The sequence below is a fragment of the Carcharhinus amblyrhynchos genome, chromosome 3, assembly GCF_965287045.1.
Source record: "Carcharhinus amblyrhynchos chromosome 3, sCarAmb.v2.hapA, whole genome shotgun sequence".
Lineage (NCBI taxonomy): Eukaryota > Metazoa > Chordata > Chondrichthyes > Carcharhiniformes > Carcharhinidae > Carcharhinus > Carcharhinus amblyrhynchos.
Window position 1 is genome coordinate 129,948,604 of NC_137326.1, and position 14,380 is coordinate 129,962,983.

The 14,380-nt window shown below is 47.2% G+C and overlaps 1 protein-coding gene and 1 pseudogene across 1 annotated transcript in view; one reads left to right on the top strand and one right to left on the bottom strand.

Moving 5' to 3' along the window:
- The window catches only part of LOC145341129 (mediator of RNA polymerase II transcription subunit 12-like protein), a 564,757-nt gene that overhangs the window by 289,561 nt on the left and 260,816 nt on the right, over positions 1-14,380 (top strand).
- On the bottom strand, positions 5,502-13,650 carry LOC145341594 (P2Y purinoceptor 14-like; annotated as a pseudogene).

The window sequence follows — 14,380 nt, forward strand, 5'->3', positions numbered from 1 at the left end:
CTTCTGCATTGTTAGGATTCTATGAAAAGATGATACTATTGATTTATTCAAGCAATATAGATGGTTTCAGGATGTTAAAGCTGAGATGCTTTGAGAGTTCAAGGACTTCTTGTTAAAATCTGGGTCACTTTCATGCAATAAAGACGCATTCAAAAATACATTTCATTGCCACTGAGGAGAACCATCAGCAATACTTGCAGATTTTTTTTAAAGTGATATTGAGATTCGGCTTGTGGTAAGCACAGAACTGTGAAATGTTAATGAACAGAAACCAAAGTATTTGAGGTTCTGGATACCTAAAATTAAAATTAAATCCCTGGAAACACTCAGCAGTTCAGAAAGCTTCCCACAGACTTGAGGAAAAGTTCGACACTTAGAACTCCAACTTGTGCATCGTCACCAAATTTTATCTGCACTATTGAAGGTGTTGAGAGTTTTAAATGGTACGATTTCTGCCTGTGAATAGCCAGACATGTTCAAATAACCCTGAGTGACAACTTCCCCTTTCACTCTTCTGTGTAGAATTCTGTCTTCTGACTCTTTTGTTCCTACCTTTTGCCATAAGTAACCGTCTATCACTGTTTACCATCTCAAAACTCTTGCAAAACGTTATTACTCCGAAAACTGCTGCTGCAATTTTAATGAAGCCCCTTTGGTTTGTATTTTAAAATGTTGTTCTTTGATGTACTTTTTCCATTACCCCGATAATCTCATTGACAAATGTCAAAACTTACATGCAGCACTGCCAACTGAAGCCTTAAGATCAAGTTTACTTATTATTTACAAGCAGGCTTACATTAACATTGCGATGAAGTTATTGTGAAAGTCTCCTAGTCGTCACACTCAGGCACCTGTTCGGGTAAACTCAGGGAGAATTTAGCATGCTCAGTGCACCTAACCAGCACATCCTTTGGACTGTGGGAGGAAACCAGAGCACCTGGAGGAAACCCATGCAGACAAGTGGAGAACGTGCAGACTTGTAGACAATGACTCAAGCTGGGAGTCGAAACTGGGTCTCTGGTGCTGAGAGGCAGCAGTGCCTGCCATATTGCCACTATTCAGTATCATCAGCTTTATATTTAGCATCCTCATTTGAATTTCATTTGCCTTGTTATTGATCCTTCTATGTGCCATCCTGTTCTGGGCATCGTAGTTTTAGAAGGATCTTCAAGATGGTACAGAAGATATTTGCCAGAGTGATTGCAGGGATGGGGATTTTAGTTCGAAATTTAGCTTGGACAAGCTGTAGTTGTTCTCATTGGAACAACAGGGGGAGGTTTGATAGAAGTGTAAGTGATTACAAACCAGGTTTAGATAGGACAAGCAAGAGAAAAACTGTTTCCATTTGCTGCCAGAACTTGGACTCGGGGGCAGAGATTTAAGGTTTTGGACAAGAGATGCAGGGGGAATGCGAGGAGAATTTTTTTTTTAAACACAGCGAGTGATAATGACCTGAAACTCTCTGCCCAAGAGGGTGATGGAAGTGGAAATAATCAATGATTTCAAATGCAAATTGAATGGGCAGAAAATTTACCTGCAGGGTTATGAGAATCAAACAGGGTTAGTGGGACTGAGTAGATTTCTCTATGGCAAGCTGGCATGGGGTTGATGCAGCAAATGGAGTCTTCCTGTGTGGCAAATGATGCTGTGACAATGCCCCCAATAGCCAGTGTATCTGGATGCCTGAATGCTGCATTTTATTAAGTACTTTACTTTTGGAGATCTGTTGACTTGTTTTTCTCCTAAATTTTATTATTCGTAGCTGAGATGAGCGTATAGTATTTTGCCACACATTCTACTCGAATGTTGTCACCCATTGGTTGTTTGCGAAAATTTTAAGTACTGATTTTCTTTACCCATTCTCTACCCTGAGAAGCAGAAGCAGTGAGGAGTACAGAGCGGGAAATACTATAAGAAGAACAGAACAATCTGTAAAAAGGGTCATACGGGCTTGAGACACCTTCTCTGTTTCTCTCCACAGACGCTGCCAGACCTGCTGAGTTTATCCAGCATTTCCTGTTTTTATTTCAGATTTCCAGTATCTGTGCAGTATTTTGTTTGCTATTTAGATAGTGTCTTTCTCAAGTTCAGGATATTTCAAATGAACTTTGGATTGTACTCACTATTGGATTGCAGGAAACATGCTGATTCCAATTTGTACGCACAGTCCCACGATCAACAATGTGAACAGTGATCAGCTAATCAGTGATGTTGGTTGTGGGATACCCATGTGCCTGGAACAATTGGACAGCTTCCCCACCCCTCTTCAGAAAGTCAAGGAATTATTTGTGGGCATTTTTTGTTTGAATGTCCAGTTTCAGTTTAACAGTGAATCAGAGAATGATCAAGGCACACATGGAGGCCATTTGACTCATCGGGTGGGATTTCCTGGCCGCGCTCACCCCAAAACCGGAATGTCCCACCCGAGGTCAACAGACCTTTCTGTGGTCCGACCTTCACCTGCTCCGATTCCCGTGGTGGACGGGCCAGTAGCATTCTGGCCTGAATGCTTTTTTCTTAATTCACTTATGAAATGTGAGTACCACTGACTAGGGCAGCATTTATTTGCCACTCCCTAATTGCCCTTGGGAAGGTCGTGGTAAGCCGCCACCTTGAACTGCTGCAGTCCCTGTGGCGTAGGCATGTCTGCAGTGCTGTTAGGAAGAGAGTTCCATGAGGGGTTGATCCAGTGATAGTGAAGGAATGGCGACGTATTTCCACATATTTGCTGCAGCTGTCCTTATGATAGCACTTGCTTGTTTGGAAGGTGCTACCTGAGGAGCTTTGGTGGGTTCCTGCCGTGCATCTTGTAGATGGTACAGACTGCTGCCACTGTTAATCAGTGATGGAGGATTGTATGTTTGTGGAAGCGGTAGCAATCAAGTGGGCTGCTATGTCCTGGATGGTGTCAAGCTCCTTAAATGTTGGAGTTACGCTTATCCAGGCAATGGAAAACATTCCACCATACTCCTGACGTGTGCCTTGTAGATGGTGAACAGACTTTGGGGAGTCAAGAATGAGTTACTCACTGTAGGAGTCCTAACCATTGACCTTTCCTTTAGCCACAGTATTCATAAGGCCAGTCCACTTCAGTTTTTGGTCAATGGTAACCCCCAAGCGAAGTATTCAGCAATGATAATGCCATTGAATGTCAAGGGGCGATGGCTACATTCTCCCTTGTTGGAGATGCTTGGCACTAGTGTGGCGCAAATGCTACCTGCCGCTTGTCAGTCCAAGCCGGATATTGTCCAGGTCTCGCTGTTTTTGGAAATGGACTTCTTCAGTGTATGAGGAGCTGCAATTGGTGCTGAACATTGTGCAATCGTTAGTGAACATCCCCACTTCTGATCTTATGATGGAAGGAAGGTCATTGATGAAGCAGCTCAAGCTGGTTGGGTCAGGGCATTCCATCTTACAACAATCAATGGCAATTTGTGGAAGTAAAGTATAATCTATCACTGGAAACTTATTCCTCTTGCTTGGGTAGATACAAGGGTCCAGATTCTCTGAAAAAAATTCTAAGTGCTAAATGGGTGGGAAAACTGGTGTAAATCACCATGGTTTTCTTTCATTGGGCGTTCAGACTTGAATCTCTCACACTGTGGGCACTGCAGAAGTCACAATCGTGAATATCTTTAAAAGCTGAGGGGGGCAGGGCCAATTCATGCCGGAATCTGACAGTTCTGGGCCCCTGCGCGTGTGCAGTGGCCCCAATCTGTCAGCCCCCCATTTGCTGACCAGACCAAGAACCCCCCCCTCACTACTACCCTCCCAGCCTCCACCAATGGCCCCATCATGACTCTCCCATCGATTCCTGAGCTAGCCCTGACCACCACCCCCCTCCCCCTCCCCCCCCCCCGCCAATCCTGGAGCACCGCGATCTCCGGCTCCCCCCCCCCGCACCTCAACAGTGATGATTCCCCACCCCCACCCCGGGAGGCAGACCCCTCCCCCAAGCCCGCTTGATTGCTGGTCCCCCTCCAGCCCTGACCAGTCCCCGTGTGGAGTGATAGCGGGACCTGCACCCACGCTGATTGTCTCTAGGCCCTGCCCACAATGGTCTCACCTCCCTGGCACTGCCCAATGCCCGGTGGGCCATACCAAGGTGCCCTCTGAGCATGGGCACTTTGCCCCTTGGGCAGTGCATGGGAGCACAGGCTGGCACTGCCAGGGTGCCCATGCCCAGGGGCCAACCCCGACCCGGGGGGGGGGGGGGGTGCAGGAGGTGTTGCTGGTTGCACCCGCCATCACTCCCAACGGGATCTCCTGCTCGTTCCTCGAACATGGAGAGCTACTCTAAACCCTCTGGAGTGGAACATTCCTGGCAGGATGGGAGATGCTATCAGGCCTGTAGAATTCTGTGCCAGGCCAGATTATGACATTTAAATTACATGAAAAGTAGATTAAAATCACTCACCCGGCCTTCCTGCCGGTTTCCAGCGTGGTCTCGATTGCGCCTGCTCTCTGGCTGTGGGAGATACACACATGCCTCTCAACGCCAGGGATCTGGGTTCGGGAACGAATCCGCAAATCTCACGAAATGGCCAACAGGCGCATCTCCCAATCCAAAAATTAGGTGTTGCGATGGGAGAATTGGGCCCAAGATGTCTGAAGAGTTTTTTTTGTTTCTCTAGGAAAACACTACAGAAGTGGTCCCTGAGAGTATGATACTTCCCTGTCAGAAAGCAAACTGTTCCATCTAAGCTTAGATGTTTCCGTTCAGGTTTGTGGTGACTGTTAGATTACCTGCCTTAAATAAATAGTGAACTTACCATTAGTAGAAGATACGAATGCTAGGAATCATAGAATCCCTACAGTGCTGAAGGAGGCCATTTGGCCCATTGAGTCTGCACCAACCACCGTCCCACCCAGGCCCTATCCCCATAACCTTATGTATTTACCCTAGATAGACCCCCTGACACAGCACAGTAGCACAGTGGTTAGCACTGCGGCTTCACAGCTCCAGGGTCCTGGGATCGATTCCTGGCTCGGGTCACTGTGTGGAGTTTGCACATTCTCCTCGTGTCTGTGTGGGTTTCCTCCGGGTAGTCCGCTTTCCTCCCACAGTCCAAAGATGTGCGGGTTAGGTTGATTGGCCAAGCTAAGAAATTGCCCCTTAGTGTCCAGGGATGCATAGGTTAGAGGGATTAGTGGGTATAATATATAGGGATATGGGGGTAGGGCCTGGGTGGGATTGTGTTCGGTGCAGACTCGATGGGTCGAAGGGCTTCTTTCTGCACTGTAGAGTTCTATGATTCTAAAGGGCAATTTATCATGACCAATCCACCTAACCCACACATCTTTGTGGGAAGAAATCGGAGTATCTGGAGGAAACCCACGCTAACACAGTGCAGACTCCACACAGACAGTGACCCAAGCTGGGAATCGAATCCAGATCCCTGGCGCTGAGAGGCAGCAGTGCCAGGGACCCGGGTTTGAGACCGATTCAGTGTTTGTATCCATGGCGACTAGGGGACTGTGTTTGTTGGAGTGGGGGTGCTTTAATTGTTGATAACTTCTTGCTTCTCACCTTGAGTCAGTTCCATTGAGAGGATTCTTCCAGCTCGCATTTTTTTTGAGCAGCAGCTTAGTGAATGAGTTGCACAGCAGGATGTAGATAATAGGGTCAAGGAAAGTGTTAGATGCACAAAGCAGCTGTAACACTTCCTTTGGGTGGTACAGTGCATTGAATGTAATGCAATTTCTCTGATCGTTGCGATCCTTCTGATGTGGAAGTCTGATAATGTGATAGGGCACAAAGCAGATGACAAAGACACACATGATGCTGACTGAATATGTTGTGATTCACTTTCTTTCCCACATTGCTGGAGTCCTTTTGGAATTTTTGACCAGGCCAATATATTTTTCTTAAGATGAGGAGGATAAAAATGATCCAGAAAGTTATCCTGCGAGTTAAAACCATGAAATGGCGCCAATCCTCTCCCATCTGGCTTTTCAGCTGATAACAATGCGCTGCAGTTTCCTTTGTGAGGGTCTTATTTGTCAAAATTATGCTCGGCAGAGCAAAGCCAATTATGAAGGCCCAGCAACCCTCACTGACGACCTTGGCAAAGGTGACCCTTTGCACCATGAGATTTTCCTGGGCCGCACTATCTTCAGATTCCTGTCGAAACTGATCAGGATGCGGAGATGCCGGCATTGGACTGGGGTAAACGCAGTCAGAAGTCTGACAACACCAGGTTCAAAGGGGCAAACCCCGAAAGCTTGTGGGTTTACTATCAAATGGACTGGTTGGACTTTAACCTGGTGTTGTGAGACTTCTTACTGAAACAGATCAGGCCCAGGAACATTACGCTCAGGGGCATGTTGCTGTAGAACAGCACCGTACTGTAACGACAGACAAATGTTTTCAGCTGCCAGGGCCAGAGTCCCACCTCGGCCAGGATTTTAAAGGGTAGCGTGAGGGCCATCACAATGTCAGCGGTGACAGTGTTCTTGAGGTAAACCAAGCGGCCAGCGTGTTCAACAGGAAGCCTCCAATAAAAATAATAAAACGCGAAACCGGAAAGACCACCTTTGTCACTGCGGTGCTCCAAACGTTTGTGCAGCTGGCGATATTGGGAGACATGATGTGGAGATGCCGGCTTTGGACTGGGGTAAAACAGAAAGAAATCCCACAACGCCAGTTTAAAGTCCAAACAGGTTTATTTGTAGCAAAAGCCGCAAGCTTTCGGGACAGCCTGTCCCTTCGTCAGGTGGCTGGGAGTTTTCCAGCTGCCCCGAAAGCTTGTGGCTTTTGCTACAAGTAAACCTGTTTGGACTTTAACCTGGTGTTGTGGGATTTCTTTCTGATGTTGGGAGAAGCTGTGCTTGTGTCCATTTCTTCTTTTTTGGAGGGAAAAACGATGGGACACATTTACACGGCATTGCAGAGGACATGTGGCACAGAAACAGACCGTTTGTGTTTGTATTTATGGTCCATCTGAACTTCCTCCCATCTTTTCTCATCTAAATCATCAAGCAGACTTGATGGGCTGAAGGGCCTCCTCCGCACTGTATGATTCTGTGATTCTAAATTTACCATTGCAATCGTCTGATCCTTTCCCCTTCAAACACTTGTGCAGCCTCCCCCTATCGGCATCTATACTGTTCACCCTGTCGCAGCGAATTCCACCTTCTCATCGCTATTTGGGAAGAAATTCTTCCGAAAGTCCTACCGGATTTCTTGTTGACTCTTTTAGATTGGCCAGCGCTCTTGATGCTCTTCCGCACGGGAAGAAGTATTCCCTCTCGTTTCTATCAGATATTTTGCCCTACTCTCTGAGTAATTTGAAACATATCTTGAGAGGTGTTATCTGTGGTAAAAGGGTGACCGCAGACGTGTCGTTCAGAACTCCAGCACTCGGTTTTTCTTCCCAGGCCATGTCTGCTCCTAATTCTGTGCCACCCTCAGTTCAGGATGGTTGCATTGCGAGGTTATGGTGCCTGTCAGCGATTCCTCCTGTCTTGTTTGGAGTGCCTGGGAGTTTTACACAAGCGTATTGACCCTTCAACCTTTTTTTGGCGCAGTGACTTTAGGAGTGTTTCGAAGAGGCCAACTTGTGCATGATCTGCACGGGCCTTTGGCAGTTGTTTACAGGGAATATTTGAGCCCCCCCCATTGGTCGGAACACTGCACAATGTTTTCCAACAGCTTTTTTGTCCCCCACCCTACTTAACCTGACTGTTTTAAGAACAAAGAACAATACAGCACAGGAACAGGCCCTTCGGCCCTCCAAGCCTGCGCCGCTGATATGCCCAACTAGACCATTCGTTTGTATCCCTCTATTCCCATATTCCTATTATTGTTATAAAATATTCCTATTTTCTTTTAAAGTTTATTAGTCACAAGTAGGCTTACTTTAACACTGCAATGAAGTTACTCCGAAAATCTCCTAGTTGCCCTGATACCGGAGTTGAGGGGGTTGAGCTATGAGGAGAGGCTGAATAAACTAGGCTTGTACTCGTTAGAGTTTAGAAGAACGAGGGGAGATCTCATTGAGACGTATAAGATGATGAATGGGATGGATAGGATAGAGGTGGAGAGACTCTTCCCGCTCAGAAAGGACAGTAGGACTAGGGGGCACAGCCTCAAGATAAAGGGGGGGGCGGTTTAGAACGGAGTTGAGGAGGAACTTCTTCACTCAAAGGGTGGTGAATCTCTGGAATTCTCTGCCCGTTGAAGTGGTGGAGGCTGCCTCGCTAAATATTTTTAAGACACGGGTTGATGGGTTTTTGATAAGCGAGGGGATTAAGGGTTATGGGGAGAGGGCGGGAAAGTGGGACTGAGCAGTGAGAGATCAGCCATGATCTTATTGAATGGCGGGGCAGGCTCGAAGGGCTAGATGGCCTACTCCTGCTCCTATTTCTTATGTTCTTATGTTCTTATACATTTAACGTGTTAGGATCCCTCCGAGATCCCTATGGGGAAACCGCAATCCAAAATAACCAGATTTATCAACCGACCCTAGAATAAAGAAATCATCAACAGGACTTTAGTTTTTGTAACTATTTTGTAAAGATACTGAAAGCCTGAGGTCACATACCAACTGACTCAAGAACAACTTTTTCCTGTTGCCATCAGACTTTTGAATGGGCTTACCTTATATTGAGTTGATCTTTCGGTACACCCTAGCCATGACTGTAACACTACATTCTGCATCCTGTCCTTCCCCTCACCCCTGTGTACTCTATGAATGGTATGTTTTGTCTGTTTAACGTGCAAGAAACAATACTTTTCATTGTATCCTGATATATGTGACAATAAATCGAATCAGATCAAACCTCTCTAATGTAGAATTTTGGGATAGGTGCTTTCATTTTCTCCTCGACCTTTCAGAACAATTTTCAGATGTTGTTATCCCAACTTTCTACCCCACCAACCTGTCTTTGCATTTACTATATCAGAACAATATTATCACCCCTCGCCTCCCCACTGCATATCACTCCCCCCGCCTGCCCTGCTATCTCTCCTCTTCTCCTTCATTCTGCTTGCTTGACTGGTTGCCCACTCATTGTACCACTCCAACTTGTAGACATTTGGACGTTCTGATGCCTTTCCCACAGCAATCGGGCAAATAATTTACAAATCCCAGCACATGAATGTGCTATTGGGTCCAAATGTTCTGTGATCATGTTTATACTTTACATGAGCCATTCTTAATTTAGGGAGAGCTCAGGACCATATTTTGCGTGTTTATTTCTCCCTCACGTACTGACCTAGCTTTCCCTTAAATGCCTCCATGCTAATTACCTCCATTATGGTAGCAGGTTCCTCGTTCTAGACAATGACGTCTCTCCTGAATTCCATATTGGTGCCTATTGTATTTACGATGAGCTGCAAAGGTGTGCAACAATCCAAGACACCCTGCAGGGATCAAACAGGCCTTTGTTGCACAAACAACTTTCCCTTCAAGATGTACGCATGCATCAAGGTTGTGTGACAATCTTGTGAAGTTAAGGCCACAGTCAGATCGGCCATTGTTGTACTGAATGGTAGGGCAGGCCCTGAGGTGCTGCATGACCTCCTGTTTCTCCTGTGCTTAAACTGAAGTAAAAATTTAAAAGTTTATTTATTAGTCACAAGTAAGGCATTGCAATGAAGTTACTATGAAATTCTTCTAGTCGCCATAGTCCGTCACCTGTATGGGTCAATGCACCTACAGTAAAAAGTCTGACAACACCAGGTTTTAGTCCAACCGATTTATTTGATAGTAAACTCACTAGCTTTCGAGGGGTTTCCCTCTTCTTCAGGTGAATGGAGAGTTCTGGCCTCAGACAGAGCATATAAAGCACAGACAGTTTACAGGTTACTGATTAGAATGCGAATCTTTACACCTTTAACCTGTGATCAGTGCTCCTTCCACACACATTGTTGGCCACTTTAGGACTTGAACAGTAGGTTAGGTGTGAAGAATCGCATTCTAATCAGTAATCTGTAAACTGTCTGTGCTTTATACGCTCTGTCTGAGGCCAGAACTCTCCATTCACCTGAAGAAGAGGGAAACCCCTCGAAAGCTAGTGAGTTTACTCTCAAATAAATTGGTTGGACTAAAACCTGGTGTTGTCAGAGTTTTTACTGTGTTTACCCCAGTCCAACGCCGGCATGTCCACATCAATGCACCTAACCAGCGTGTCTTTCAGAGCGTGGGAGGAAACCGGAGCAGCTGGAGGAAACCCATGCGGACACGGGAGAATGTGCAAACTCCGCACAGCCAGTGGCCCAAACCAGGGATAGAACCTGGGTCCCTGGCACTGTGAAGCAGCAGTGCTAACCACAGTGCCACTGTGCCACCCTCACCATTGTGCTACGATGCCGTCCTCACCACTGTGCCACCGTGCCGCCCCGTGCAGGTGCAGTATTAGAAATGTGCAGTATTAGAACACATAGTGAGAACTCCCCAGTAAACGTTACAGGGAAATGATAGGGAAAAAAGAAGATATTTTCAATGTGTAGTGTGTCCACCTCATGTCAGAGCTGTACACATTCAACGTGAAACATACTCACTGGCAAACCCTTAGGTGGCAGCCTGGGTTTGGTGGTCACAATCCTTTCTTTGAATCAAAGACTATTTGAGAGACCTGCTTATTCCCAAATTGTCTGTCACATTTACAACAGAGACTACACTTAAGTAGTAATTAATTGGTTGTTAAATACTTTGAGAATACCCTGGGGCAATGTAAACAGCAGGGACTTTCAGTGCAATCTAATTATGCTGATCCTGAATGAAGTTTGCACAACTGCAGTATACATTCAAAGGATAATTTGCAATGCCTTTCCAATTTCCTCGTGTTTGCAAAGTTGTTTCAGGTTGTCCTTTTTCCACTTTGACTTCCATTTCAGAAAGCTTCCATTCGAGGCAATTGTTGACAAACACTTCCTGTAGACTGGACAGTGTTCTGCATTGCGATTATTTGGATAAATGTGAGGTAACGTGACTCTGAGAAGGGAGCTGATGTGAACATAACATAAGAAATAGGAGCAGGAGTAGGCCATCTAGCCCTTCGAGCCTGCCCCGCCATTCAATAAGATCATGGCTGATCTGTCGTGTCTCAGTTCCACTTTCCCGCCCTCTCCCCATAACCCTTAATCCCCTCGCTTATCAAAAACCCGTCAACCTGCGTCTTAAAAATATTTAGCGAGGCAGCCTCCACCACTTCAACGGGCAGAGAATTCCAGAGATTCACCACCCTTTGAGTGAAGAAGTTCCTCCTCAACTCCGTTCTAAACCGCCCCCCCTTTATCTTGAGGCTGTGCCCCCTAGTCCTACTGTCCTTTCTGAGTGAGAAGAGTCTCTCCACCTCTATCCTATCCATCCCATTCATCATCTTATATGTCTCAATGAGATCTCCCCTCATTCTTCTAAACTCTAACGAGTACAAGCCTAGTTTATTCAGCCTCTCCTCATAGCTCAACCCCCTCAACTCTGGCGTCAGCCTAGTAAACCTCCTCTGCACTCCCTCCAAGGCCAAAATATCCTTGCGTAAGTGCGGCGACCAAAACTGCACACAGTATTCCAGCTGCGGCCTCACCAGTGCCCTATACAGCTGCAGCAAGACCCCCCTACTTTTATATTCAATCCCCCTCGCTATGAAGGCCAGCATCCCGTTAGCCTTCCTGACCACCTGCTGCACCTGCAGGCTGGGTTTTTGCGACTCATGCACAAGGACCCCCAGGTCCCTCTGCACCGTCGCCTGCTGCAGTTTTTCGCCACGTAAGTAATAGTCCTTCCTACCATTAGTCCTACCAAAGTGGACCACCTCGCACTTGCCAACATTAAATATATGGGCGACATTAACTTCACATGATGCGACTGCTTGAGCTAAAACACAAACATGTTTTATTTGTACGCAGCACAATAGGGCGGCACAGTGACACTGTGGTTAGTACTACTGCCTCACAGTGTCAGGGACCCGGGTTCAATTCTTGGCTTGGGTCACTGGAGTCGGCAAGTTCTCCCCGTGTCTGCGTGGGTTCCCTCTGGGTCCTCTGGTTTCTTCCCACATTACGAAAGATGTGCTTGTTAGTTGCGTTGGCCTTGCTGAGTCCTCCCTCAGTGTACCCAAACAGGTGCCGCAGTGTGATGACTGGGGGATTTTCACAGTAACTTAATTGCAGCGTAAGCCTACTTGTGACCCTAATAAATAAATAAATTAACTTTAAACAATAGCACCTTAAGCATGATCAGGATGCTTTATTGGAGCATCATAAGCCGCATAAGATGACCAAAGGCTTGGTCAAAGAGGTAGGCTTTTAAGGAACATTTTGAAGACAGGTGAGGTTTAGGGAAACAATACTGGAGCTTCGGACCTTGGCGCCTCAAGGTATGGCAAGCAGTGCAGCAACCAACGTCTTACCATCAAATTTAGAAAACGTTAAGTAGAGCGTAAAGCCAGCGTTGTACGCAATACCCTCAGACTGCCAACTGGTGAGTCAGGTTTGAATTGCGAGACTGATCTATCGCGTTGGGGAGAAATGATTCTGTCACAAAGCAGTGAGGAAATGGAACCTGCCTGTAGAAATTTCAGTTGAGAAATCCACAGAGAAGACCACATCCTCTCTGCCTGTATGAGTGAACAAACATGTAGAAGCAAAGCTGGTATACAGCTAGGACTTATGGATAACATTTCTAAATTCAGGGGGTGTGAGGGACAATGTTTAGTTCCACAAATGATCTGTTGGTTGAAGAATGTCTCAGATAATGAACCTGGAAGAGCCTTATTGACTTAATTTCCTCTTTGTCATTTAAAAATCAATTTGGAAGGTTCATGTTGCCAATAACTGTGCCTCGCCTGAGATATTAGGAGCTACGCCCCATGCAACAATGCCCGGTTGGTCCCCGTTGTATTATCCATCACTGCAACAGTTTGGGTGGCCGTCTCACCGAGGGCCTGGCTGTCAGGGTGAAAGAGGAAACTCAAACAGAAAAGGCTGGAAAATCTCAGAAAGGCCTGCGAGCATTTGCAGAGAGAGAGCAGAGCTAATGTTTCGAGTCTAGATGAGCTGAAGACAATCAAAAATAGGATGTGATCGATACTGTTGTGGTGAGGAGGCGGGGTGGTGGGGAGGGGGTTGCGGGGGGGACAGATGTGGGGGCAGGATGGAGAGTGAGCGGTTGGCGGAGATGGGAGATCTCCTGGACCAAAGGACGACAAATTAGTGGAAGATTGAGACCAGATGGAAGCATCTGGAAGGTACTTATTTTCTGGGAGCAGAAAGGGACTCTGCTGTCTAACCAACACTGTGCGATGATATTGATTGACGGACTCAGTTGCAGGCAGCAGTGTGAAATACAATAACAGATTGGCTCCAGTGCTATACATGACAGTGTGATTGAATGCCTCATACTGGCTGGGATGCTCCCAAAAAAATTCCATATGTCGAATTCGTGTGGAGTAAATCATGCGGGTATTTTCAGTGGGAGTTCAGAGAAGAACCCCCCGCACTCTGTCCACTGCAGAGTGCACCAGCATGAATCACTGTAAAAATCAGTGGGAGGGTTCTATTCCCACTGGTGAGACCGGCTGCATAGCACTGAGTGGGCCACTGCTCATGCACCGATCTGTCAACGCCGAGATTGGCATACGCGCTGTGACGCCTATCTGCCGACCTCCCGATGACTGGGCAACGCGCATGTCGGCTAGCCGCATGACCCGTCAACGCTGGCCTTCCAACTGCCCCAATGCCCGATCACTGGCCGTCCGAACATTCCAGGCCAGCCCTGCTCTTCAGCAAACATTGGCCATCCTGACCCAGCGCACCCCACCGCACCACCCCCCCCCCCCCCCCCCCCCCACCCCCTCAGCTCCGATGGCCAGCCCAATCACTGGCCTCCCTCCCTCCCCCTCACAACCCCAATGATCACCCCCATGAGGCAGTGCCAAGGTGGCAATGCCCGAGGAACACCTCCCACCTCTCTGCCACCCGACTCTCTGGAATGCCTTGATTGCTCCTTCCCCCCCCCACTTCACTCAGTGAGGTCGGGCCACCACATCCTGCTCCCCAAAAGTGGGGAGTTACTGTAAACCCTGCTGGAGTGAAATACTCCTGGTGCGGGGAAGAGAGAGATTGGCGAGCCCGGAGATTTCAGTCCCGGGCCCGCTAAGTACATTTTGAATAGATTGAAATGATGTCCTGCGAATGTAATGCACCTTTGTGCCTATTTCTGGTGAGGAGCTGTTGGCGACGGAATCCCAGTGCTGGGAGATGCGCTTGAGGCCGGATGCACAACGTGGATCAATCTAATCCAGCCCCGCTTCAATCTCCTGACCTGCTGCCTTAAAAAAATCATCGCAGCGGAATGGGAGAATCGCTGTCACTATATTTCACACAGCGGTGAGGCTTTCCAGGTTTAGCTTGCGATTCTACAAACTCCATTGC